This window comes from Vulpes vulpes, chromosome 3 (genome assembly GCF_048418805.1).
Source record: "Vulpes vulpes isolate BD-2025 chromosome 3, VulVul3, whole genome shotgun sequence".
NCBI lineage: Eukaryota > Metazoa > Chordata > Mammalia > Carnivora > Canidae > Vulpes > Vulpes vulpes.
In genome coordinates this window covers 80642495-80646878 of record NC_132782.1, presented here as the reverse complement: position 1 = coordinate 80646878, position 4384 = coordinate 80642495, and the positions used below count along the sequence as shown (strand labels likewise).

The 4384-nt window shown below is 49.6% G+C and overlaps 1 long non-coding RNA gene across 1 annotated transcript; it reads right to left on the bottom strand.

Annotated features, from left to right (window-relative positions):
* Positions 1-1060: 1060 nt before the first annotated feature.
* On the bottom strand, positions 1061-3465 carry LOC140598265 (uncharacterized). Its single transcript, XR_012000511.1, has 3 exons — positions 3321-3465; positions 3043-3192; positions 1061-1953 (listed from the first exon to the last, which is right to left on the bottom strand). It is a non-coding gene; the product is annotated as an uncharacterized lncRNA (long non-coding RNA).
* Between the last annotated feature and the right edge of the window lie 919 nt (positions 3466-4384).

The following is a 4384-nucleotide window of genomic DNA, read 5'->3' as shown; positions in this document are numbered from 1 at the left end:
AGAGGGTGAAGGAGAAAGAATCTCCTGCAGACTCCAACCTGAGCTCAGAGCCCAAAGCAGGGCTGACGTCATGACTACGAGACCATGATCTGACCCAAAATCAAGAGTCAGGTGCTCAGGGCACCTGGGTGGCTCAGTGATTGAGCGTCTGCCTTTGGCTCAGGGTGTGATCCCAGGGTCCTAGTATCAAGCCCCACATCGGGCTCCCTGCATGGAGCCTACTTCTCCCTCTGCCTGTGTCTCTGCCTCTCTCTCTGTGTGTCTCTTGAATAAATACAATCTTTTTTTTTTTTAAAGGAAGACGCTCAACCAACTGAGCTCCCCAGGTGCCCCTCTAGCAATGCTTTAGAAGGTGTACGTTCTTGGGAGCCTGGGGGGCCCAGTCAATTGAGCATCTGCCTTTGGCTAAGGTCATGGTCTCAGGAGTCCTGCATGGGGCTCCCTGCAGCTAGGAGTCTGCTTCTCCCTCTACCTTCCCGCCCCTGAGTTATGATCTCTCTCTCTCTCTTTCTCTCAAATAAATAAATCTTAAAACAAAGAAGAAGTGTAAAAAAACAAAAAACAAAAAACAAAAAAACAAACAAACAAACAAAAAAAACAAAGAAGAAGTGTATACTGTAGGACCCAGAATTTCCTTCTGGAAACTCATCTTACAGAAATGCTTACACATGCACAGATACATGTCTGACGATATTCACTGTGGTAATTTAGAACAAGGGAGAGCAGGAAATGATAGAGAAATCCATCTGTAGGTGGAAGGGGGAGGTAAATTGTGCTATATTCATACTACATAGTCATTAAAAAATAAAGGTCCTGGGCAGCCCTGGTGGTGCAGCGGTTTAGCGCCGCCTGCAGCTCAGGGTGTGATCCTGGAGACCCGGGATCGATTCCCATGTCAGGTTCCCTGCATGGAGCCTGCTTCTCCCTCTGCCTGTGTCTCTGCCCCTCTCTCTGTCTCTCATGAATAAATAAAATCTTTAAAAAAAATAAAAATGAAAAAAATAAAGGTCCTTCATGTATGCCGACTAGAAAAAGTCTCCAGGAAAAAAAGTAATAATTCAATGTTGTTGGTTTTTTCCAGATCATTTGTTTATTTGTTTATTTATTTATTTAGTGCAAGCAGTGAGAGGCAGAGGGAGAAAGAGAGAGAGAGAATCTTAAGCAGGCTCCACACCCAGCACAGAGTCCAGCACAGGGCTTGATCTTAGGACCCTGAGATCATGACTCAAGCCAAAGTCAAGAATCAGATGCTTAAAAAAAAAAAAAAAAGAATCAGGTGCTTAACTGAGCCACCCAGGTGCCCCTCAGATTTTAAGTGATCTCTACACCCACCATAGGGCCCGAACTCACAACGCTGAGATCAAGAGTCACACGCTCCACTGACTGAGCCAGCCAGGTGCCCCTGAAGTAAACAATAATTCTATGTAAAAGTCTTGCTACATCAGGTGTGGTACAGTGACATACTAGCTGGGAGCAGGACACAGATGCGGTCTCGGGAAGCTCCAGTCAAGGCTTCTCAAGTGTAGCTGCATAGAATCACCGAGATGGTTTGACACAAATGCCAAGGCCCAGGAGGCCACCGTAGAGGTTCTGATGGGGTAGGTCTGGGGGCCTGGGCACACAGCAGGAATGAACTTCTGCTCCAAGAGCTCAATGAACACAGAAAGGCAGGGACCCCTGTGGGAATGGGGGTGTGGAGATTCTCCCAGAAGAAACGTGAGTGCCAGGACAGGCCCTTTAGGCTGCTCCTGTGGGACCTTCTCTTTTCTTTTTCTTTTCTTTTTTTCTTTTCTTTTCTTTTCTTTTCTTTTCTTTTCTTTTCCTTTCTTTCTTCCCTTTCTTTCCTCCCTTCCTTTCTTTTTTTTCTTTTCTTTCTTTCACTTCCTGTTGGGTTCTCTGTGTGGTGGAACATTCAGACAGCTAGATAGTGAGCCCACTTTAAGCTAAGAAGTCCTATAATTGAGAAAAAACACATGTCTACACAGATCAATTTGGGGTTGACTAACTGCATTTTTAAAACCTCACCTAGGCAGCTTGTCGTTTCTTTCTGCACCAATCTCCCCGGAACATTATTCTCAGTGTGAGGTCACACCCACCATTTCAATACCACCTCCATTGCCAAAGGGGTGCTTCTCTTGGGTCCAGTCTGACCTGCTGGTACTCCAGTTTGGGGTATATTTTGTTTTCCCTAATCCCAGAAATAGCCAAGCACTGGTCTCATTGCCTGAAGGAGTCACGAAGTGAAGCATAGCCTGAGCATGCCCACTCCTGCGTGCTTGAGCACACACCACATTCTTCAGGAAGCCCCAAGGGCCCCAATTCCAAGAAGGTGCATCTCACAGAAAGAATGTTTGCATCTTGCCAGAGGTTGTGGGGTGCAGGGTATAACTTTGGAAATCCTCGATACCCTGCAAGATTCTACCAAGATTGCAGCTTGTTATGCCCCAGGAAGTGCCCTAGGTGCAGGGACACTGTACACAGGCTGTGGGGTGGGGTGGGGGGAACACATGCTAGAGACAAGCTGGTGCGGTGTGAAAGGCCCCCAAAGAGAAGCTTCGCCATCCATGGTGCAGATGCGCCAGCTGGGGATAGCGGCAAGTCAGAGATGGCCACAGACACAGGCGGTAATTGGACCATGTCTTTATGGGTCCGCCCATCCATCCACCTGTTCATTTATTCAACAAATATTTATTTAGTGAACAGGACCGAAGTCAGGGCCCTGTCCCCAGTATGGGATACAGATGAGGAAGGGCTTGCGCTCAGCACGGCAGATGCCACGGGTGGAGGAGAGCGACTCTGAGCTCAGAGCTGGTGGAGAAGCCTTAGGGACAGTTTCTTCCAGGAAGTGATGCTCAGGCCAGGCCCTGAGAACCGAGCAGGAGTCATTCTCCCGGGAGAGCCCGAGAGGCGGGGCGGCCGGGGTTCCAGAAGAGGGCGTAGTCCGTGCAAACTCGGGGAGGGGGTCTTGGGGACAAGTCAAAGCTCACAGAGGTAAGTTCAGTCCAGGCGAAACAAGCGGTGGAAGCAAGCGAGGGGCAATACCTGTACAGCCTGGGGATGGCGGGAACTCCGCGCAGCCGAGACAAAGGGTGTCCAGGTGCAGGAAGGGCAGGTGAGGCTGGGGAGCTGGCCACGCACCTCGCCGGCGCCAGAAGGCCAGTGCGAAGTCTCAGCAAGGCGGATGGAGGAACCCTGCAGATTAAGAGAATGGGGCGGGGCTGGGGGTGATCAGAAGGTTAGGGGACTCCGTCGGAGGGTACTGGAGTCCCAAACCCGGGCCCCAGTCAGGGGTACAGCCTGCACATGCCCCCCACACCCACCCTATAGAGGGGATGGAGGTGGGCGGGCCCGAGTAGGCGGCGTCCGGAGGTCCCCTGCTTAGGACAGCCCCAGCTCAAAAACCACCTCTCCCCCGCCGCCCGCAAATATTTACATCCTGTTTAGGCCGAGGCCTCCCAGGGCCTCAGATTTTCATGAATAAAATATGAGTTTCTAGGCCGAGCCAAGGAGGGAAGAAACCCCCGCCTGCTGGTAGGGACCGGAGGCAGTTTAGAGTTTCGGTTGCTGCCGCCTCCCGCGTGGTATTTGGAGGAAATTTGAATTGGCCGATCAAGGTGACCCGGGGCGGGAGATTTGGCATTTTCTATACCTTCTGGGAATTCTAGGAACTAAACCAGTGGCAGCGCACATCCCCCGAATTTTACTCATAGGGCTGTTTCCTGAGACACTCAGACTTTGACTCTTTTATCTTTCTGAAATGTGGTTATACCAAAGCCCAGGCTTTCATAGGCAGAGGGGGACTTTCGGAGATGATCCAGCCCAATGCCTTCCTTTAAAAAAAAAAAAAAGAGGAAAAAATATTTTTTATTTTATTTATTTAAGAGACAGAGAACAAGGGGATCTCTGGGTGGCTCAGCAGTTTAGCACCTGCCTTCTGCCCAGGGCGTGATCCTGGAGACCCGGGATGGAGTCCCACATCAGGCTTCCTGCATGGAGCCTGCTTCTCCCTCTGCCTGTGTCTCTACCTCTCTCTGTGTCTCTCATGAATAAATAAATAAAGTCTTTAAAAAAAAAAGTAGGAGCCACTGATGTGCCCCCATTTATTACAATTAATGAGCCAGTATCAACACATTAATTAGGGGCACCTGGGTGGCTCAATTGGTTGAGTATCTGCCTTCAGCTCAGGTCATGATCCCAGGGTCCTGGGACTGAATCCCATGCTGGGCTCCCTCCTCAGTAGGGAAGGTGCTTCTCCCTCTCCCTCTGCCCTCCATCTGCTCATGCTCTCTCGCTCCCTCGTGTGCTCCCTTTCACCATCAAATAAAAATTTTTTTAAATGCTCATAAAAAACTTAGTATTAATTAAAGTTCATAGTTTGCATAAA